The sequence below is a fragment of the Phacochoerus africanus genome, chromosome 2, assembly GCF_016906955.1.
Source record: "Phacochoerus africanus isolate WHEZ1 chromosome 2, ROS_Pafr_v1, whole genome shotgun sequence".
NCBI lineage: Eukaryota > Metazoa > Chordata > Mammalia > Artiodactyla > Suidae > Phacochoerus > Phacochoerus africanus.
This window is the reverse complement of record NC_062545.1, coordinates 134,290,137-134,314,342: the sequence shown is the minus strand read 5'-3', so window position 1 is coordinate 134,314,342 and position 24,206 is coordinate 134,290,137.

The following is a 24,206-nucleotide window of genomic DNA, read 5'->3' as shown; positions in this document are numbered from 1 at the left end:
AGCATTTATTGTTTGTAGACTTTTTGATGATGGCCATTTGACTGGTGTGAGATGATACCTCATTGTAGTTTTTATTTATATTTCTCTAATAATTAGTGATGTTGAGCATCTTTTCATGTGTTTTCATCCATCTGTATATCTTCTTCGGAGAAACATCTATCTAGATCATCTGCCCATATTTGATTTTTTTTTCTTTTTGATATAAAGCTCCATGAGATATTTGTATATTTTGGAGCTTAATCCCTTTTTGGTCAGTTTGTTTACAAAGACTTTCTCCCATTCTCTTCTGGAAGCTAAACAATATGCTACTAAACAACCAATGGTCACTGAAACATCAAACAGGAAATCAAAAAATACTGAGAGGCAAATGACAATGAAGATACCACGATCTAAAATCTTTACAGTACACAGAGAAGTTGTGAGAAGGAAGTTTATAGCAATACAATCTTATCTCAGGAAACAAGAAAAATCTCAAATGAACAACCTAACCTTACACATAAATCAACTAGAGAAAGAAGAACAAAGGCCTAAGTTAGTAGAAGGAAAGGAATAATAAATATCAGAGCAGAAATGAATGAAATAGAGACAAAGAGGACAATAGAGAAGATCAATGAACCCAAAAGTTGGTTCTTTAAACAGATCAACAGAATTGATAAACTTTTAGCCAGAGAAAAGGGAGAGGGCTCAAATCAATAAAATTAGAAATGAAAAAGGAAAAGTTACAGCTGATACCACAGAAATACAAAGGATCATAAGAAACTACTATAAGCAACTATATGGCAATAAATTGACAACCTAGAAGAAATGAACAAATGCTTACAAAGGTATAACATTCCAAGACTGTTCCAGGAAGAAATAGAAAATATGACTAGACCAAGCAAAAGTACTGAAATTGAATCTGTGATTTAAAAACTTTCTGGACTAAAGTCCTACAACAGATGGCTTCACAAGCAAATTCTATGAAACTTTCAGAGAAGAGTTAACACCTATACTTCTGAAACTCTTCCAAAAACCTGCAGAGGAAGGAACATTCCCAAGCTCATTCTATGAGGCCACCATCATCCCGATACCAAAACCAGACAAAGATACCACAAAAATAAAATTATATGCTAATATCACTGATGAACATAGATGTAAAATCCTCAGGAAAATAGTAGCAAACCAAATCCAACAATATACTGAAATGATCACATACCACGATCAAATGGAATTTATCCCAGGGATGATTTCTTCAGTATCTGCAAATCAATCTATGTGATACACCACATCAACAAAATGAGAAGTAAGAACCATCACTGACCTCTATTCTAAGGCCTGGGAGAGTTTTTCAACTTCCTCTTTGTAATGGCTCTTCTATATGGCTTTTTATGCCTCCAACCTCCTTCTTCCACCTCCACTTCCAATCACTTCTTCCCTACGAATGGTTTTACGGAACACTGAGACTTTTAATGTTATTGTAACCATACTTAGTTTCAAGAAAACTGGAGAAATACCTAGAAGAAAGGGAGATGGTTTTCTGTAGAGTACTAAATGAAAATAATTGGATTAGAGCCAGATGAAACATTGGAAGATAGAAAATAATATTCAGTAAACTGCACCCAGGAAGCCCACTCACGTCATCAGCCAGAGAAGAGAAATCTGCCTTCACAGGATGCATTACTCAGGGGAGGCTAACTGATATATCACAAAACCCCCCAAATAACAAACTTAAAACAGTAGGAGATTATTTCTCACTTTTGAAATATTTGGGTATTCAGTGGAGGATATTCCAGTGGTAATTCAAGAACCCAGGCTCCTTCTGTCTCTGGTTTCCAACCTCTTCTAAATCCACAGAATCTTCTCTGTTCATCTGATGACTGGGGAAAGAACTAGACGGCTGCACTTGGGAGGGTGTATCAGTTGATCTAAAAGTGGCGCATCACTTGTGACAACATTTCACTGGCTAAAATTCTATCACATGGTCACATGTAACTGCAAGGGAGGTTGAAAAATATTACTATGTGTCCAGGAGGAAAGGGAAATGAGTTTTGATGACACATGGAAGAGGATAAATACACTTTTAGGATAAGTATAGAAAAGAAAGAGTCCCAATAAGCTCACTATTTAAGCTGCTTCATCATTTGTCCCTATTTCCATTTCTCTTTTAGCTCTGTGTCTGCATGTCAACCCACTATTCTAGTTAGGAATGCATTTAATTCGTCTCAGAGAGGCAGGTGCCCTTCACAAATGAGATTTTCTTTTACTGAGTCCCTGATGTCACTTATGGAGGGTGTCACTGAGACACTTCATTGTCCTATTTTGCTGCTAGAGGTACAAAAGATGCAGAAGACTATTCTTGCTTTCAATGCTCTTCCACAATTTCTTTGACAAGATGAAAACACAAAAAGCGAGTAGCAAATAGTCCCTAAGAGTAGATGACCAAGGTTTGGGGGAGTGATGGTCTTTATGATGTCAGCCATTCAAATCATCACAGCTGTGGTGTATTACAACTTTCTCATATGAAAATGGGGTTCATCCTTTACAAGTCTTCATATACTTTTCTTTGAAACATGCCCAGCCCTCTGCAAGGACTTGGCTGTGTGCCAGTGAAATAACTAAGTGGCCATCCTAACCACTTTTCCTTCCTACTAAATAAAATAAATTGGTTTAACAATCTTGTGGCTGGACTGCTGTTCTTACAGCTAAGGAATCCAATCTTTTATCTCTTCATGAAGAATATAAATCAGGCAAAAGAGTGATGAAAAACAGGAGAGCTGATTCATGCCAATCATGTGTGTGTATAACATACATACTTTATTGCATATGCTTTTATTTTTTGTCAGTGAGAGGAGTAGAGAGCACTATCTTACTTTGACTTCTGAGTTTCCAAGGAACCCTTTAGTTTTCACAGGAATTCTTATACAAACTTTAGGGGAATAAAAAATAAGAAAAATTAAAAATATAAAAAGAATAAAGGAATCTACGGACCACTGCAGCCTGTCTCCTTCCTGCCCCATGGATAAATCCCACCCTCCTTGAGGGTCGTCAGGAAGGTGGGGAATAGAATGACCCTCAAGAACAGACAAATGACAGCCTGCACTGCTGTGCTAACTGTACCACAGAATGTTTCCCAAGACTCAGGATTCCTCAGGTTTGCCATCACAAGCAGGTGACTAAAGAGAATTCTTTGGCTTTGCATCAGCCTGGCTGAAGCTGTGTTGCTGGAAACTCTCTGAGGAACTCATGCAGAAAAAGCTTTTTTTCCCCATGATTTATGAGAGCCCAAATGCCACCACTAGCAGTAGATGATTAAACTGGGGCATTTGTTTGAACCGCATCACCAGGGTTATATACTACCCCGAGGGCCTCAGGTGGACATTGCACGCCATTGCCATCATCGCTTGGACGTCACCAGCAGGAAATATCAGAAGCCTCCCAAGACAGTCTGTACTCCTGAGCTTTCCAGAGAGGCTCTGGCAGACATGAGAAGTCAGCTTTGTCTGGACTGGCACTTAGGGCTGGAAGTCTCTAAAGCCTAGAGCCCCACCATGATGGAAAAGGGCTGGGTGAGTGCCCTGAAGTAGCATTAGCTTGAGCAGAATATTGATGCCTGTCAGATGCCCTGTGTCAGAGGTGACTATGCCTGCTGCCTCCTCGTTGATCAGATTAGCCAGGCACTCACTGGTGTTGAGTTGCAAACGTCTAGATTTTCCTTCCCCTGGCAGTAGCTCCTGGGATAGGAGAGAAAACAGCTTATAAATTCTTTAATGATTCTTGGAGCCAAGGGGAAGCTTACAGACTGGATTTTCAAGCAATGTTATTTAAAAGTTTCCAGGGGACGTGAAGGTAAATAGCTTGAAAAATAGGGGGAAAGTTATTTCTTTCCTCCTTGTAGATCATTACACAGATTGAATTAACCCCTAGTGAATTCTTCGTGTGAGTAGGAGGCACAGCAGGGAGTTCTTTGCATGGCTGTCCTGATCTGGCTTCTTGTACAGCCCCCAATTTGCCAGTGATGTTTACCATTTGGTTTCACTGCCTGTTTGTCTTTTGAAGAAACATTTGGAAATCAGATTTTTAAAATGTCCTGCTTTCCTTCTTCTTGCCTTTTCTTTTTTTAAATCAGTATATGCCACTGCAGATTCTGAACATTAGTTATGAGACATCCTTAGGGGAGGTGTAAGGATGTCTGAAGACAATTGAATAAAGAGCAGTCACCTCTGAAGATGTTTAAGGAGACACTCAGAAGGAAGATGAAAGCTCTAATTGGAAGGATAGCTGAGATAATATACCTTCTGGTCTTAAATTTTTGTTATTTAGTTTACTTTTGCTTGTTAGAAACTAGTGCACTGCCTTTTTAATGGATGTGGAAATAGATGCTAGGTAAAGCATTAATTTTGTTCTCATATTCCCCAACAGAAGCCTGTTATAGGACTGGATCATTCTTTTATTGGTAGGGTGCCCATATTCCTATATTTTATGGGACAGTTCTGATTTCAAACTTCCTTACTTTTTGCTTTGTGAGTCCACTTCTGCTTGACAAATGACCTGTTATCATTTGAGATTTAATGAATGCTGACAATTTACTGACAGGGGAAGGAGGTGTCAGTGATGAAAAGAGCAATCAATTATGTGTAGAGGCCATGCAAGAGAGATTTTATTTCCTAATAACTTGGCTAATGTTGAGTTCCTTTGGCCTTCAAATATTTCATACCAAAAAAAAAAAAAAAACCCCAAACCCCAAAACCCCCTATTCTTCAATGTTTTCTTCTTTATGAAAAAAGTTTCACATCAGAGAAAGTGACAACATGATTTTAACTACTAGTTGCTATTACTTGGGAGAGATTTTTCCAAGTTGCACACACCCATGGTGTAGCAAATTCTCAGGCCAACCTCCATGGCTGTTATGGGACCAGCCATGATGCTTGCTTCCTGTAGGTAGAGGGATGGTGGTGGGATGAGCAGCAGATCAATGTCCTCTGCCTCAATGTTCTTTTGTAGTCCTGTGGTTGTGGGAGCCTTTTATGCTGCTGACCTCACCTATTCCTAAGGAAATCTTTGATTTCCCCACTTTCTTCCCTTTTTTTTTTTGTTAACTAAAATCTGGATTTCTCAATTTAAGTTCTGCAATGGCACCTAATAGAAGAAGTCTCTGAATTCCAACCTCTTCTAAATCCACAAAATTTTCTCTAATCATCTGATGACTGCGGAAAGAACTAGAGGGCTGCAATTGGGAGGGTGTATCAGTTGATCTAAAAGTGGCACATCACTTGTGACAACCTTCTAGTGAGGGAAGACAGACAACTAATAAGTAAATATGACAAGATAGATACAAGTCGTAAAAAAATAAGGGGATATAGAGACATTGGATTGGAGGGCTATTTTAATCAAAATTGTCTACAAAGGGCTGTATATGGTGACAACATTTCAGCAGAAACCTGAATGAAGTGAGAAAGTGCAATTTGGGTGTGATTCTGGGATTTTTCCTGTCAGCCTTGTAGATGCAGTTCTGTTAGCCTGGAAGGAGCATGAAAAAAAGGAGAGGATCCCCTCAGTGACTGATGCGGTCATTTCTAGGAAAGAGACACCCTTGAGGCTTGCAGGCCCAAATTGCCAACTGGAATTATACATTGAACTTTGCTGCTCCAGGCAGGGTCCAGCTGCTCAGTGGTGGGTTGGGTCTGGGTTGAAGAGGAGGTACACAGACAACTTGGGGCAGGTGAAAGGAAACTGCTTCTTTGGTTCCCAAAGTAAAAAAATATATATATACTTTTGTGGTAAAGGCTACCACTGAAGCTCTTAGAGAGTACCTACCACTTGCTGAAGGACAAATCCAAATGAGAAGTTGATTTTACATGCTCTTTGGGAACAGAATTACAATGCTTTCTACGAAAATACATTGGGTGGAGTGATGGTGAATGTCAACTTGCCTCAGCCTGATCTGTGATAAGAGTAAAAGAGCCTTTCATGGTTGTCTTGTAGGTATTTATAGGTTTTTCTTGCTCTGTTTTATGTTTCTTCTGGTTGCTGATGAATTAAGCTATGAAGGGATCTCTGCCAAACACACTCAGTGCTTCGACTGGTCTAGAAGCCTACTGAATATTAAATGTTTTATGGCTGAACTTTATTACACTCAAACTTCACAGAGACAGTTATGAACCTTATTGCATTCTGATATGAAGTGAGCCCAGAAAGGTATTTCTGCTTTTATGGGACTGGAACTTTTTTCATTGTATGGAACTTCCAAAAAGTTTTTGAATGCCAGTGTTCAAAGTGATTTTGCAAATGTTAATTTCTTTAGGGATCTGGGGGACCTTAAAAAAAGTTGCTGATGACTTCGACATCTTGCACCTAACATTTTTTTCTTCATTTGGAAAACATATACGGTTGCCTCAGAGGAATGTGTGCAGTTTGTGGTTCATGCTGTAGTCATGCCATGGGTAAGAAGAGAGAAGCTGTTTATTGCCATGAGAGACATATAAGGAAAATGAAAGGAGGGAAGTATCATTTAATAAACAGTCATGTCCAGCTTGACATTTTTCTAACCCCTTCAAGGACACACATTCCTGAAATTCTATGAGTCAGGCTTTAGAATATTTTGGAAGATTAACTATAAACTGGCCTGAGCAAGGAGATTTTTCTGCAACGTCAACCAATGGAACCGTCAGCCTTTCTAAGTCTCATTCACTCATATTAATTCCTTCCACAGTTACTGCATTCTTTGTATCCAACTCTGCTCTAGGTACAGGTGATAATCAGAGGAAAGACATAATTCTCAAAGAATTTATGGCTCAGTCCCAGATGACTCAACAAAGACATATGCATAGATCGTTATCTTATTACTGATGAGAAACTCTAACTTAGGGTGTGTTGTGGACACAGGATGTTCACACAGGGCAATATCAGCAAAGACTTCTTGGAGGCAGCAACACCTCAAGTGGGTCTGAGGGGTGAGTAAGAAGAAGAGAAATGTTAAGACTGTTATTTGTGTGCCTCACTAATGTAGGTGGGAAATGAATGCATACACATTCTGAGAGCAGGAGGGAGTAAGCTGAAAGGACTACTTAGAAAAGCAGAACTCAGAATGAAGGTCTATTCCCAGGGCTATGCACCATGCTAAACTTGGCTCTTAAATACATAACAATCATATGTTAATTGTGATTATAATAATGTATTATCTCACTGTGCCTATTTTTATTACTCTCAGAGTCTTAATATTAACATAGTGTCTATGGCTTATACATTATTTTCCTATGTATTAAATGGTTTAATTTTTATATCAACCTGGTGAGAAGACTATTATTATTAGTTTATAGATGAAAAAATGAATCAAAGAGACATCAACTGACCTACCAAATGTTATATAATCAGAGTACGGCTTAGCTGGGCCCTGAAAGAGGCCTTTTCAACTCATATTCTGAACTATTGTATCATAGGATTTTTAATAATTTACTTTCATTGATTGATTCCATAGCTATTTATTTAACACACTACATATGTATGTATTTATTCAACACATCTTTATTGACCACATACTATATGTCACACAGGCATTTTTCTAGCTTCTGAGATATAACAGTGAACAGATAATCTCAGATTGTAGCAGATGCTATAAAAATACATATGTTGGTATGAGAGTGAAGAGGAAAGGGACTATTAGATGGTTGCTTTGATTTCCATGCTCCTCCAAAATTTATCTAGGATTTGTTTCTCTCTGGGTGCTTACATGATGTATCTTGATCACTGAAAACTTACTAAGCACTTCATGTATAAGCCTCTATGTAAAACTCTTCCATTATTTTTGTCAATGTGTAAGAAATAAAGGGAACTTCCATTTGCCAAGGGACCAGAATGTGTCAAGCTCTTTGGTAGCTATTTTATTAGTCTCCCTTAGGTGATGTTGGTGGAGTCCTTCAAGCACTAGTATTCTCTCCCAGCTGGTTCTTTTGTTTCTTGGAAGGTTCACTGTCCACCTTCATCCCCTCAGAGGCAGAAAACAAATCCCAGAAATAGTCTGTTCTTGCTACTTGGATGTCTTGCTAACAGATGTCCCTGCTCAGAGCAACCAGCTAAGATAGCTGTCTTACCAAAATATCTTTTCAAAGTTGTTTCTCTGTAGAGCCTGGTTCCTTCCCCAAACTCCAATATTGGTGAGGAGAGTTCCCATTACGGCTCAGCAGAAAACAAATCTAGCACCCAGGAAGATGCAGGTTCAATCCCTGGCCTCATTCAGTGGGTTAAGGATCCAGTGTTGCTGTGAGCTGTGGTGTAGGTCGCAGATGCAGCTCAGATCTGGCATGGCTGTGGCTGTGGCACAGGCCGCCAGCTACAGCTCCGATTTGATCCCTAGCCTGGGAACCTCCATGTGCCACAGGTTCGGCCCTAAAAAGACAAAAACAAAACAAAATAAAAAACTGGTGAGAAAACCTTACTAGTAATTATTAAATATTTCACTTGGAGTGCTGATAAAATGTTCAACAACTACAGTCTGCCACATAAGATACTCTTCAAGCATGTAACAGAATCATACCGGTCCCAAAATATTGTCAGCACCATCAGCCTGGAATCACACCGCCTTCCTCTCTAACACACCTGATACTCCACTAGTAGAGCAAATACCCAACCACAGAACTATGGGCAGGCTCCTGGGGGAGCATAACAGTGCCAAGTAGGGGGTGGGGATGGCTCCCTTGCTTCATTACAGCAATCTGGATGTCTTTACCAGTTTGCTGATTATATCTTAGAAGTCTAAAAGAACTAGGCTTGGATGGTTTAAAAAGGGCCTAAAATACACTCCAGAATGGAATCAGGGGAGTCCTGGAGGTGGTGCCACTATGAAAGTACTGAACTGGGAGGTAAGCCCTGGGGCCGCCTTAAACAACTCTCTCCTGTTGGATGAGACTTTGAGACTGGGACAGCATCTCAGCTTTGAAGAAAATGAGACTGCTCAGAACATACAGTGTCTTCCATTTATTACCTATTCAATTTTGGGCAAGCTACTTACCTAAGGAAGCTTCTGCCTCTTTAAAATGGAATTATGACATTTACGGCATTTTTTTTTTTTTGAGTTTGAAATAAGATGATAGATGCTGTCTTAATCAGGATCTTTAAAGAGATGTTCCAAGGTTTTTGTCAACACTGGGAAACTGCTGCACAGACACTGCAGAATGTGGGGTATTATGGGAAATGGCTTAAGTAGTAGCTCAGGGTCTCTGGCCCCCAAGGATTCACCAAAAAGACTCAGAAGAGTAACTGCTTTGCTGGCAACAGTAGGCTGACCTAAGTGATCCAACAATTTTGTCTTCATTGGGTATACACATTTCTCCAAACATGGGATGTGATTTGGTTTTTGCTCATTCAATATGGAACTCCTTAGTTAGGTAGCATTTAAAACAGCTTTGAGTTATGGACTTTTTATTCATAGCATACATAGGCATATAAAGGATGGATTTCATTTATGTCCTGATTCCTATTTCAGTCAGCAGTGGCAGAGTTGGTTTCACCCAAAATCTACATTTGGGCCTTAGAACTTAGAAGGGGCTATGATTGAAAGAGGTTATTGTAAGCCTTAAAGATATGTTAGTAGATGTGGTAGGGCATGATATATCTTAGCTATATGTGTAGACAGGCTCCATAAAATTGAAGCTTAGTTAATGGCCTAAAGACTAAGCTACGAGGTGTTAAGGAATAGAAGCCACTATAGAATGTGACAAGCAGCCAGGCTTCCCCACCCCAAGAAGCTCCAGTATGGCCTTATCAGTCCAGGATACCCACATATCCCAACGGAGGAAAGCACTTCTTTGAAGCATCCCATCATACTTACATGCAAAAATCATGGGCAGTGTCTCTTTGATTGGGGTAGTTATCATTTATATACAATGGATGCATATGATTACATATAATATCAGAAAAAGAGGGACAGTGGCTGGGTGGTCCCAAAGTATTTCTCACTGTCACACTGTTTATTCAATGTTAGTTAAAATAGCTGACTTATAGACACAAATAACTAGGATAAAGATTTAGGACTGCCTTTTTTTTTTTTTGTCTTTTTGTCTTTTCTAGGGCCACTGCCTCAGCATATAGAGGTTCCCAGGCTAGGGGTCTAATCGGAGCTGCAGCTGCCGGCCTACACCTGAGCCACAGCAATGCAGGATCCGAGCTGTGTCTGTGACCTACACCTCAGCTCACGGCAACACCAGAACCTTGACCCACTGCGCAAGGCCAGGGATTGAACCCTCAACCTCATGGTTCCTAGTCGGATTTGTTAAGCACTGAGCCACAAAGGGAACTCCGAGCACTGCCTTTTTGTTGTTCCCCAAATTGTCATGATAAAACATGAGGGGAAATGGTTCCAGTTGATTTTTTAGAGAAACCCATAGCTACACTTGGGCAAAACAGGAAGTGCCAGGGGGATTAACTGCACAGCCTCTGAATTTATTTCTCTCACATCTCCAGGCAAAGGAAAGAACCTCACAAGTTGCAAAGTTGTGGGACACAAATACCCTTTTGGGGGGTGATATGAGGTAGATAGGATCTGGTTCCTCTTCCCTGGTAGCTGGGAAGCCAAGTTTGAGGGCAGCTTATACTCTGTTGTGGATTTTGTGTCTGAGTCCTTTTCCCCATGGCTGTGGCTGTGTGCTTTGAAGAGAAAACCCATAAGGACTGGTCAGTGATCCAAAGAGTCCACATGTGTTGTGGTCTCTACTCATCTGCAGCCTCCTGGCCATTGTCATTTTCCAAGTGACTGATCCCACTGGCTTTGGTGACCTTGCCCATCACCCAGATCAGTTTAACAGAATTCTTCAACAAAGCGTGACAAGTCTGAGGTTTGGCTAAACATCTAAAATTGTTGGAAAGTGACCCCATTATGGAAAATCTTTATCACTGAAAATCTTTTGGGGTGCACAATCCAAGAGGGAGTACGCTCCCCACCCTGTCTGACATGAAGCAGACAGGGGAGATTTGCTATTCCTGGCTAGAGTTTTACAAACTATTCCAAGAACTTTCTGCTTATCTTTGTCTTGAAATGATACAAGTACTGTCCTTGGCTCATGAATCCACCCCACTGCTATGTGGCATAGCTTTCTTGGTTACGTTCTTAGAAAAAGAAGAGTCTTAAGAGCACTTCTGGAATAAATTATTTTGGTTTTGCATTTCGCTGAAAAAAGTCAACACTGGTTTATGCTAACATTCTAGTATATCGTGATGGTAAAGAGCTTGGATATCTGCAATTAGAGAGCCTTGCGTTTAAATTCAAAATCTCCACACATTAACTGTGGGAGCTTGAGCAAATTTCTTTAAGATCCTAAGCCTTGTTTTTGACATTTATGAAATAGACTTAGTAATATTACCTCTTTCATAGGTTTGTTGTGGGATTTATAAACAATTAATGGTAGCTAATTATGACATGAGGATATATTTAAAGGTAAGCACTCCAGGCACTCCTGGGCACTGTGAGAACTAAGGAAGTTGAGTTGTTAAATTCAGGGTGTAAACTTTCATCCTAAGAAGCCAAAAAAAAATGATGTTGGATTAGAGATTAGGATAAAGGAGTAATTGAATTTTTTTTCTTTTGGAAAAAAATGAATATTTTGCAGTTGAAAAAATATTGCAGGAACTAGATTGAAACTTCCCACGGTTAATGCAAGCCAGCTCAGTTGAATGGCTGCTACTGGGGGCTGGACAGTGAGGGATGCCATACAAAGCTCTTCTGTGTCCAGCTTGAGTAACCGCCATATGATACTCCCAGACATATCTTCCCAAGCCACATGACACACTGCCATGCTAAGCAGAGTCTGTATATTTCTTTTTCTTGTTATTACACATTCCATGCTGAACTCAAAGGCAGAATGAGCATTTGAATGACCTATGTACTGAAAATGGAACCTAGTAAGGCAAACTTTTAGGGACTCACTTTTAATAAGAGAGAGAATGGGGGCAGGAGGGAGAAAGAGGAGGAGAAAGAGGGAAAGAGAGAGAAGAAACCTGAACTATGTATTTTCCTCTCCCCTGACCAGCAGTCCCAGAAGCAAATACTAAACACCCATTGCCAGTGGCAATGTACTGTGTAAAAAAAAAAAAAAAAGTATTGCCATCCCAAGAACAGATAATGGTGTAGGGAGGTATGTAAGTAAATGGACATATCTGAATGCACATTTAGGATTATTCGAGAGTACACATCTGGAACATGCATGAACTGCTGGAGAAGACTGGTTGAGATTCTTAGTATGAAAGAATCAAATGTCTTATAGAAACATTGTTTCTGCAATTAAGAGTTTGTAAATGAAGTATAATGTCATTTGGGGTTCTAAGGATAGAATCATTATGTTTTGGCAGGAGTTGGTGGGGGGGATGAAGTCTTCTGGAGGTACTGACAGAATAAAATTCCCACTAAAGTGGGAAGCTAAAGCTAACAGAGTCATGAACAAAAATCAGTCAATGTAGGTGGTTCCATGGGCAGTTCTGGGAGTAAGGAAGGGTAAATGTGGTCCACAGTGGTGGGAGTGGGTGGGGCATGGAGGGACATCATTCAGATGAAGAGCAACAGAGCTAAGAGCAGGAAAGGTGTGAGTGTGCAGTGTGGAGTACATGGAATCTGAGAGAGAAATGGGGAGTGTGAAGTGGGGGAGGGAGGGCTTGATAGCACTGGCCTGGTATAAAATTTCTTGGCCATCAGTATGTAGATGTAATGTAGTTTTCTATTTTTAATATAATACTGGAAGAATTGATCAGTTATGGTATTGGCTATAAACAGATGAACCCTGGAGATCCCTGTTGGCCTAGCGGTTAAGGATTTGGCATTGTCCCCACTTTGGCTCAGGTTTGAGCTCTGGCCCAGGAACTTCCACATGCCACTGGCATGCCCCTCCCCCTCAAAACCCCAGATGAATCCTTAAAATGGGTAAATGAAGTTCAATGAAGAAACAATATTCAAAGCTGTGCACAGAGGGCAAGGAGGCCATAGGGGGCCATGAAGGATGGGGAATATTTGCACATAAACCTGAGGGACAAAGAGAGTGGGGAGTTACTAGAACCACAAGGAGGAGTATCAGGTGGAGGAGACGGGAACTGCTTCAGGTCACTCAGTACAGCAGCACGCAGAGGAGTGGAGAACTATCTTCCCACTTCTCACAAATATAGGAACTTTCTCTCTCCTTGTGACAGACACTGTTGATTTCCTCCTCTGCAACCGACACTTCAAGATGAGTATAATTAGTATTTGAGAGCTCAGACATTAGAACTGGCTTGCCACATGTGTCTGTGTGCCTCTCACAGATTGTGCAATTATGAGCAAAGAATTGAACGTTCCTCAACATTTCATAGAGCACATCAATCACTGTCCTAAGTGTTGTGAAACTGTCCTAAGTGTTGGGAAGGGGCTACAGTGCTTTTCTCCTTGTGCTTACATTTTCAGTTCTCTGACTTAGTCCATTCTAGGAAAGGCCCATGAACAGGAGAAGCAGCAGCATATGCACCATGGGGTAACACACACACACACACACTTTGTCAATGAGTCTTTTCTTGGAGATGAAGAAGCAGAAAGAGAAGATGACTGGTCTTTGAGCTATGTTTTCAGCCTCCCACTGCATCCATTGTAGGTGAGAGATGTGATGTATTTGGTGACAGTTGGCAAAGTCTCTGAAAGACAGGGATTCACTGAATATTAGGGAAAGGATCACTGCTTCTCACCATCTGTGTGTCTGCTTTTATTTATTGTCTCTTCTTTTGCTTGCTTTATGAGTGTCCACTGAAACTGCATATCCTGACCATTTTTGCTTTTAACTATCAACAGTGAGAAAAAGCCACAACACAAGCACAACTTAAAAGAAGCAGAAACTTTCAGACTGCCTCTTGCTCAGCTTGTCTCAGCAGTTCTGACTGAATTCTCTTATTATTAAAGAATTCTGAAAAGAAGAGGAATAAGGAAGCATCTCTCACTGTATCTTAAAATATATAAACAAGATTGAGACCAGCAATCTTGAGAACAGACCCTTTCACATTTCAGTTGAGTGTGCGGTGGGGAAGAGGCACTGGTTTTAAAAAGTGTGGTATTGGAGCCAGACTGATGTAGGTTTTTATTTTCTGCTTTCTAGGGCCACGGCCATAGCATATGGAAGTTCCCAGGCGAGGAGTCGAATCAGAGCTACAGCTGCCAGCCTACGTCACAGCCACAGCAATGCCAGATCTGAGCCATGTCTACAACCTACACCACAGCTCACAGTAACGCCGGATCCCCGATCCACTGAGCAAGGCCAGGGATAGAACCTGCATCCTCATGGATACTAGTCAGATTCATTTCTGCTGCACCACAACAGGAACTTCTGGTTTTGTTTTTAATTAAAGTATGGTTGATTTACAATGTTGTGGTAATTTCCGTTGCATAGCAAAGTGACTCAGTCATATATATATGGCATGATGCATCTTTTTTTAAAATATTACTTTCTAAGACTGATGTAAGTTTAATTGTTGGTTCTGCCTCTAGTTACGTGATAGGAACAGTTACTCACTAAAAATCATAATTTTTGTCAATGAAATGGAGTTATTTTAAGAATTCAATATGACATTTAAAGTACTTAGCATGTTATCTGGTACATACTAAGTACTTCATAAATATTACCCTAATATTATTACAGTTGTAATTCAAATCCTGTCTCAATGTCTACTTAAGAAATATTTGCCTTTTATTATAGATTTAAAAGCTGTTAAAACTTCTCCATCCCCGATCTCAATATAGGGCATTCTTTCAGGGTTTCATTATGGCCCCATCACCCTCCCTTCCAAACTCCTGCTCTCTTTCTTTCTCCAAGGCACTTTTCGGGGGGCTAGACTTCTCTGAAAAATGGTTTGATGGCCCCACCACTGGCATGGCATGCCAAACAGTAAGCAACGGCTATTTGGTTTGGCTGTTTGCTTGACACCAAGCTAGTGCTAGTTGATGCCTGTGCTTTTAAAAAGAAAGATCTTTCTAAATGATAACAAACTTCCAATTATATATTTGGTGCCTTAATTTATTAGGCTTGTGGCAATGAACAAACCGTCCTTATTAACGTCTTTCCAAGAGCAACTGTGGTTTTAAAAAAAAATAAAATTTTGGTTCTTTTTAATATATGTTTTTCGTTTTGGATTTAAAGGAGAAAAATGCAAAAGCCCTCCTTTCCTAAAAAGGCTGTTGCTCCTACTACCACTGAGGGTTTTTTGCTTTGCCTTCAAATTCTCTAGGTGGTATCAAGGGGGTTGACCCCAGGCTCTTTTGCTTTGTCTCCAGAAAAACTGATTACAATATATCCAATCAGACCATGATTTGTTGTGTCATCTTTGGGGCAAGTATATATTTTAATTGTAAAACAAATTTTCTTTCCTAAATCTCATTGGAGAAATGTTCAGATTTGTTTTCAGTTCTGGATCTATATTCTTCCTTCTTTAGCTCTTCAGTGTTTTTAACTTTTCCAAATCTTTTGACTCCATCTCTTTCTCTTTCATAGAGCCTAATCTTTGCCTAACTTCCTAAAAAAGAAAAAAGGCCCTTGTTTGTCCCCTTCATCTTTAATGGGGGAAGGAAACAACAAAACCCAAAACCAAATGAAAGCATGCAGACATCTGTGCTGACAGGAAAGGTCCTCCACTGGCCTTGTGCTTACAGGAGCCACTGGTCAGTCAGGTCTAGCCCTTGGAGTCACATGAGCTTGGCCTTGGCAAGTTGAGACAGATTGGCAATGCCTGGCATTTCCACTGACGTGTGGTCTAGGCAAAGTGGACACAATTTTCATCTCTCCCACTGAGGACCTAGGGATGCGCTCAGGTGTTTACTCTGACTTGGGTCTTCAAGGGGCAGATCTTTCTTTCATAGTCTTTGGAGTAATAGGAAACTCAGTCTCTGTCAGTACTTAAGATTCTTTTTTCTTCCTTCTCAGTCATTTTCTGTACAGAATCAGGCCCAGGGAGTTGACAAATCTTGCTCCTTCTGTTGAGGTACCAGGAGACAGGAATAAATATCTCTCCTTCCTCTATCCTAAAAGAGAACTTCACTGCCCCAAGGCAACTTAACTCTCAAATTCTCCCGATCTCTACTCCAAACACTCCTCTGTTGCTCTGGATTTGGAAGATATACTAACTATATTGGTTGTAGAACTGCAGAACTGGATGCAGAAAGGTCTAGGTGGGGACCTTTAGGACAAAAGGTGACAGGGGTATTCTAGCATACTTTGCCTACTCAGAAGCATGACAGCAGAAATAATATCACATTCTTGACAATGGCAGGATATTCCCACACTCAATGGAAAATTTCCTGTCTCCATCATCCCCAAGACGGATTACTTGGGTCTGTGTCATCCAGTCTCCTTTCTCAGCTCTGTCTCCTTTACGAGCTGATCCTTCTGTCCTTCCAATGGGAGTGTTTCTCTCACTTTCAATTCCAGTCCCCCTTTTCCAAATGACTTATGTACATGGACAGTATGCTGTCAATAGAAACTCAGCATTTCTAAGGTGTAACTCTTCAACTTTTCCTCACGTTAGCCTCATCCTACATTCCTAATTTCTCAAGGGAACTACTATATTTTTAGGCTTCTGGATTCAACACTTTAGAAACATTTTAATTTCTTTCCCTTAATTCCCATTGATTCATCCATCAACTTAATCTTGTATAATCTTGTATATCATTTCATTATAATCATGAAAGTGATTTTTACAATGCAGAATGGATTATATTAAACAGAAACAAAGAAACAACCATTTCCCCAAATAAAACAGGAGCATCTATCTCATGATCTCCAACCCCAAAGAATTTCCAAAGTTAACTAGATCTTAACTTTAAAAAAAAATCAATTAAAAGAAAAATGAACTGGATTAAGCAGGCTATATGGAGAAATTTACTAGTGTGTCTAGAAAGGAGAGAATTCACGGATTTCCAGTGATTTGGGGTGATGAATCAACCAAGGAAACATTTCATCTTCTGTCTCCAAGATGCTACTGAACATCGAGATGGAGAACACTGTCATGAATACTACAGATGGTCCTAAGCATGCAAGCTGGGCATGCTTGTGTTAGGGGATAATCTTCCTACAGCACTTTTCCTAGAAATGTTTATGAAGTCAATGAAGTACATCTGCAGAGAAGGCTAGCTAAGGTATTTCCCTCACTTGATAGTTGAAGTGAGTACACTGGAAAGCTAGTTCTCAACTTTAACTGAGAAGAAAAACAAACAAATGATAGTTAGGAAAGTAGGCTTACTATGAAAAGAGAGAAAAGACATCCCTGTGTTGAAAGTATTCCATTGCCAGCCTATTTCTGGCCTGTCCATTCTCTTCTCCCAAATGTTTTGAAAAAAGTCAAGAATTCCATCAACTATAGGTGACCTATGCTCGTTCTTTTTTTTTTTTTTGCTTACTATCATACCATTTAATTTTGTACCAACAGCACTAAACAACTCAATTAGTAAACCAGCAGAACAAAAACTCAGCAAGAGGTATCACTATTTGTAGGTGATTTGTTTTATACTTTGTTTTATACTTTAAAACCCCAAGAAAAATGTGTGAAAAACTACTTATTGAAAATTTTTCAATAAGAAAGTTCAATAGGATATGTAAAAATATACAGAAATCCGTAGCTTTTGTTTATACAAAAAAAAATCATTCAGGCAATATAACAGAAGAAAGTACCTTCTTTACAATAAAAAGATAAAATAATTAAAATAATCTTAAAAGATACATATAAGATTTATATAACCTTTTTTTGATATCTCCTAGTTATTTTTATTTTTTACATTACTCAATGAATTTATTACATTTGTAGTTGTAAAATGATCATCACAATCCAGTTTTACAGGATTTCCATTCCACAACCCCAGTGCACCTCCCACCCCCCAAACTGTCTCCTTTGGAGACAATAAGTTTTGCAAAGTCTGTGAGTCAGTATCTGTTCTGCAAAGAAGTTCATTCTGCTCTTTCATTCAGACATATTCTTTCATTACATTTCCTGGGCTCACTTAGGAAAGTCAAGGCCAGTTATTGCATATGGTGTTTTGACATTTGTTTATTTCTGGATCTAATGGCCATAACCACAATTCCAGTCATTTAGAAATGCCATTTAGGTATTGAGATGTGTTTCTAGGAAAATGCTAGAAAGGACCTATATTTTTTTTCATTCTTTTAGGTTTTTACTTTTTTCTACTGTAGTTTATTTGCATTATTCTGTCAATTTCTGCTGTACAGAAAGTGACCCAATCAAACTACACACACACACACACACACACACTTCTTCTCACATTACTTTCCATCATGTTCCATAACAAGTGACTAGATATAGAGCTATATGTGCTATACAGCAGGTGAATTAAGTCAGAAAGAGAAAGACAAATACCATATGATACCACTTATACCTAGAATCTAATATATGGCACAAGTGAACTTTTCTAAAGAAACGAACTCATGGACTTGGAGAATAGACTTGTGGCTGCCATGGGGGAGGGGGAGGGAGTGGGATGGACTGGGAGTTTGAGGTTAGTAGATGTTGGGAGACATGTTTCTACAATCTTTTCTTAGCCTCTCTGTTTCCATTTTCTATGCTAAAAACTCCATCCTGTCCTGCTTTACCTTTACCCCATATTCCTGCTTGAAAAGCAGTTGCAGTGCTGGTAAAAAACTTAAGCTTAAGGACAAAGACCTAAAGGAATAAATTATTCATGTGGTCAGCTGAATGAGGACATAATGCGTTGGTCTAGGCATGCCAGACCTGTGCAGATAGGCACACCAATTGCACAGCATGATATGTCCTGTTAAAATAAGAGGAAGATGAGCCTCATGGCCCCAAGGGGTTTACGAGGGGTCATTAGCAGGATATGCATCAGCAAGGAGAATAAGGTGCAAACCTAGGCACTAAGGGTTGCTGCAGATAAGCACCCCACAATGGTGACTCTCTATATATGCTATGCATAGATTGCTGACACCAAGCTTCCTCAATGCTAATGACTGTTAAATGCCTAAAGGTCAGAATAAAAGCTTAACCAGCTACCAGCTATGTGACTTTTAAAGTAATAAAAAACTATATCCTGCACCTATAGCCCCCTCCTCACTTGACATAATCCTAAAGAGCACAATAAAAGCAGTGTGGTTTCTTGAGGAGGCGCTCTTGGTCCCTGGGACCTTGAGTCACCCCCCCACCCCGTTCCCACCTTTAATTAAGATAAATGTCTCTGTGCCTTGTTTTATGTTAACATTTTCTTAAGTTTCACAGCGCCCGTTCTTCAGTCCTCAGTGGCTGATCCGGTCTCAACAAGTAGATGCAAACTACTGCACAAGGAGTGGATCTGAATTATTAAATTAAGATTTCTAAAACTTTTATTAGGCAAGCAAAGCTGCCAAAAAAGATTTTCAAAACCAAACCCCTCTATTTATTTTTGAGCTGGAAACTTAAATGTTTTTGAACCTAGAATGCTGGAAGTTTAAAAGATATTCTAAATAATGCTGAGTTTACAATATGAGAAAAAGCATCCACTTACTTCTTTTAGGGGAGTAAGGGTTACCATTACTGCCTAGAACTAAAAGTAAAATTTTTTCCTTAAAAGAAGATTTTTTGTATTTTTAAGTCTTAGAGACAAATAATATTTATTTTCAATTTACTTGGCTTAAGGGCTTCTTTCTTTACTTTTAGCCTTTAAACCGATCAGCACAATCAACTCTTCCTGCAATAGGGGTTGGAGGACATAAGGATAAGGTATTTGTATTGGGCCTAAATATTGCCTTTTTTGCTTAGCAGGAAAAAAAAAAGCTGTGCTAATGAGTCCAAAGTCATGTTTAGTTCCCAAATGGAGATTCACTGTTCTCCATTACTTGCCTTTGAAGAAGACCCCAAAGGAAGTGAAACTAGAGAAATGAAAATCTGACTGGAGGAGGAAGTCATAGAAGTCAAAATTAAAAGATGTTGCCTTGAGTGTGACCTGGTGGTAGGAAGACCTGTGTGGGCCAAGGACAGCATGATGGTGCCTAAAGAAGATATCAGAAGAGGAGAGATGAACCACCAAGGTAAAGGGAAGGAACACAATGACACAATGATTTTTGCCTAAGGTATTTGCTCTGGCTGCATCAGAACAAACCCTTTCTAGTTACTAAGTAAACAACTCAGAGGATGCAGGGCAAGGGCCTCAGCTTGGAATTCAGTATTTATTTGTTATACAGCAAAACTGTTGGGTGGCAAGACTTGAAGTCAAATTCTTATGTAGGTTCCAAAGCTACTGATACAGTTTTGAACAAAAAAATAGTGTGGAATAAACCTCTGGGTTTCCACTCACAATATTATGGTGTCTTCTTCATTTGGCTCTGGGTACACAATACAAAGCACCTGCAGCTAGAGTCATTCATTTAGGCCAGATTTACTTCAGGACCCTTTTTTACTCTTCATTTGGCTCTGGGTACACAATACAAAGCACCTGCAGCTAGAGTCATTCATTTAGGCCAGATTTACTTCAGGACCCTCTTTTACTATGTTCAGTCCATAAGGAGATTATGCATGTTTTAAATCTTGTTCAAGAAAGCATATTTTTATATTTAGTAAAATTAAAAGCAAAAAAGGAAACATCCTCTCATTCTCATGTCACAGCCCTGTTCAAGCATCTTTTCTTAATTTTTAAAAAAAATTTTTAAATTAATTTTTAAAAATTTTTATTTCCCCAATACAATTTTTTTCTTCTGTGCAGTATAGCTGACCCAGTTACATATACAGGTATACATTCTTTTTTCTCACATTACCATGCTCCATCATAAGTGACCAGATATAGTTCCCAGTGCTGCACAGCAGGATCTCATCACTAATCCATTCCAAAGGCAATAGTCTGCATCTATTAACCCCAAGCTCCCCATCCATCCCACTCCCTGCTCCTCCACCTTGGCAACCACAAGTCTATTCTCCAAGTCCATGATTTTCTTTTCTGTGGAAAGGTTCGTTTGTGCTCTATATTAGATTCCAGATATAAGTGATATCAAATGGTATTTGTCTTTGTCTTTCTGACGCATTTCACTCAGTAGGAGAGTCTCTAGTTTCATCCATGTTGCTGCACATGGCATTATTTTTTTCTTTTTTTATGGCTGAGTAGTATTCCATTGTGTATATATATACCAGACGCATCTTAACACCTTTCATATCATGGAACTTATCAAGAGAGTGAAAAAGAAGGTAACATTTGTGGGATCTTTGTACTCTTCTCTGCTGCCAGATTACATATTCTTGGCTATGTCCCTGTATGTTGCTAGGTTCCCTGACTCCTGAATCATTTCCAAGTCTGTAAGCATGAGTTTCTAGCCCAGTTATGCTTTGTCTGCAAGTCTAATTTTGACCCCTAGGATTTCAACCCAGCACTACCCAGACTTGTTTCAACTGAGTGGGTCAACTGGGCACTAAGCTTGCTCTTAACGCATCACCAAGCTTCCTACTAAATAGTAATGATTTGAGTAATCATGGCTCACTGGCTATTTTTAAGGCTATACTAGGAAGAGAGAGGTAGTATGAAGTCATGATGTCTACTAGTCAATATTTATGTCAATGTAAGTTAATGTCTTCTCCCACTACCATTCATAATCCTCTTCAACCAACTAAAAAGCCCATCCGTATCTCAGATGAGGCGCAAGAATAAAATAAAAGAAACAGGACAGTGTACCTGTCTGAAGTATCTTGCATCCTTTTCAGAGATATTATCCTTGGATGTCTTTAATAGTATTATTTTAGTCTGGTGGATTCTTGGCATCCTGTGACACAAAGCATAAATTCATGAATCAGATGTGTATGTGAGCTTCCTTGACAGTTTAACATCAGAGAAACTGCATCCGCAGCACTTGTATAAGTAGATCAGAAAAATATCAAGGGTTTTATAAATTTTACCTATTACATAGGTGAAGGCAAAGCATTATAAGTTAGAAGCATATATAAATTATCACTGGAAAGGCCTAACTAATAGATATGAAAATTAAGAAGGATAAAAATATTTAATCATCAAAGAGAGAAGAGGTATTATTAACCAAATCAGACTTGACTCTAGGTATTGATACCCTCTTCAAAAAAAAAACTAGTCACATGATCATGATACTTGCTCCCATCTCCCAATGAAATATTCTGTCTGTGGAAAGACAATAACAGCAGTGGTCAATAGAAAGGAAGCATCTACCTGTAATTTAGTAAAACAACTTAAATTTCATAGAAGGAATTTTTAAAAAAGAGAGAAAAAAGAGCAAATAACAACACACTTTTAATGAATAATTTTAAAACTGTTCCTGAAGTGTGGCCAAGATGGCCGAGTAGGAAGACCCTGTGCTCACCTCCTTCCACAGGGACAGAAAAATCACAACTATTTACAGAGAAACTACCTATGACAATAACCTGAAGATTTTCCACAACTGAAGATATAAAGAAGAAACCACAATGAGATAGACAGGAGAGGTGTAGATATGGTATAGTCAGAATCCTCACCTCTAGGTATGGCCAAATGGAAAGATAATCAGACCTGCAGACGTTATTCCCAAAGAGCTAGGGTCCGAGATCTATATCAGCCTCCTCCATGCCAGGAATCCTGAGTAGGGAAGATGAGCTCCCAGAGCATCTGACTTTGAAAGTTTGTGGGGCTTGCATTTAGGAGAGCTGGAGGGCTACAGGAAAAAGAGACTATGCTTTTGAAGGACAGTAGCAAAACCTCACATGCTCCAAGTCTCAGTGCAGAGGCAGTCATTTGAAAGGAGTCTGGATCAGACCATTGGCTGATCTTGGAGAACCTCCCACTGAGGCAGGAGGAAACCTGGATACCCTATAGGGACACGGACAATGTTGGTAGCCAGTTTGTGGAGTTTGTTCTATCACAAGGACACTGGTTCTGTCAAGTACCATTTTGGGGGTATACTCTCCCACCAGTAGGCAGCACCAGTCCTAAGACCTGCTTAGCCAGGCAGCCAGTTGCCCTGGAACCCAGCCTTGCCCACTATCGGGCCAGCACCAGCTCTACGACTTCCCAGTCTGCAAAGATAGCCATACCAAGACCTGGCCTTACCAATCAATGGGTCAGCAGCTACTGCAAAAGGAAAGACTTGGCAGCCAAGTGGGTCAGAGGCCAGCCCTGCCTACCATGGTGCATACAGTAGTTGGCCATGCATCCCATATATGGGGCACCTCTAAAGCATGCAACTCTGATGATCACAGGGGAGTGTACTGCTGGGCCACATAAGACATCTCCCACATAAAAATCACTTCTTCAAGATCAGGAAACATAACCAACCAACCTGGTACAGAGAAAAAAACATAAGAGAATTAGGCAAAATGAAGAAAAGGAGGGATATGCTCCTAATAAATGAACAAGACAAGAGCTAAATAGAGATAGGCAATCTACTTGATAAAAAGTTAAACATAATTAACATAAAAATATTCAAAAAACTTGAAGAAAAATGGATGGACACAGTGAGAATTTTAACAGAGAGTTAGAAAATACGAAGAAAAAATAGAGCTAAAGAATAAAATAACTGAAATTAAAAAATACACTAGAAAATATCAACAGTAGAGTAGATGATACACAGAGATGGATCAGATGTCTGCAAGAACAAGTAGTGGAAATCACCTAAACTGAACATAAAAAAGAGAAAAGAATTTTTAAAATGAGAATAGTTTAAGAGACCCCTGGATCAACATCAAGAGTGCTAACATTCACATTATAGGAGACTTAGAAAGCAAAGGGAGAGAGAAAGAGGTAGCTAACCTATTTTAAGATATAATAGCTTCCCTATTCTGGGAAAGGAAACAGACATCCAGGTCCAGGAAGCACAGAGAGGCCCAAATGAGATGAATCCAAAGAGTTCCACAAGATGCATTATAATTAAAATGGCAAACAATAAAAGATAAAGAGATAATCCTAAAAAGTAGCAAGAGACATGCAACTAGTTACATACAAGGGAAAAGTCCATATGATCTTCCAATCACTTTTAGGTGAAACTTAGCAGGCCAGAAGGGAGTGGTACACTACATTAAAAGTGATAAAAAGAAAAAAAACTATAAACAATAATACACTACCTGCCAAGTATATCATTCAGGTTTGAAAGAGATAAGGAGTTTTGCAGACAAGCAAAAGCTAAAACACTTCAGCACCACTAAAACGAACATTCAAGAAATGCTGAAGGAGAGTTCCCACTGTGGTGCAACAGGATTAGTGGCATCTGCAATTCTGGGACATAGGTTTGATCCCTGCCCTGGCACAGTAGGTTAAGGAT